At 41.9% G+C, this 248-nt stretch overlaps 1 protein-coding gene across 3 annotated transcripts in view; it reads left to right on the plus strand.

Annotated features, from left to right (window-relative positions):
* The window catches only part of RAD51 (RAD51 recombinase), a 35717-nt gene that overhangs the window by 34042 nt on the left and 1427 nt on the right, over positions 1 to 248 (plus strand). The gene's annotated exons all lie outside the window — the stretch shown is intronic.

The raw sequence follows: 248 nt of genomic DNA on the forward strand, positions 1-248 counted from the left end.
CTTACCCTGAATTTTATGTAGGCTATGTGACAGAATTGATAGTAACTTGAATTAGAAAGGGGAGGTGTAAGTTATAGTTCCACATTCTTGCATTGTGGGTTCAGGTCAAGTCGGTGTTAAAAAAAATGAAACCACTGGGCACCTGGCTGGCTCAGAGGAGCATGCAACTTTTGATCTCGGGGTCGTGAGTTTGAGCCCCACGTGGAGTGTAGAGATTATTTCCAAAAAAAAAAAAGATGAAGCCATAG

This window comes from Puma concolor, chromosome B3, assembly GCF_028749965.1.
Source record: "Puma concolor isolate L17-30 chromosome B3, mPumCon1.1.hap2, whole genome shotgun sequence".
Taxonomy (NCBI): domain Eukaryota; kingdom Metazoa; phylum Chordata; class Mammalia; order Carnivora; family Felidae; genus Puma; species Puma concolor.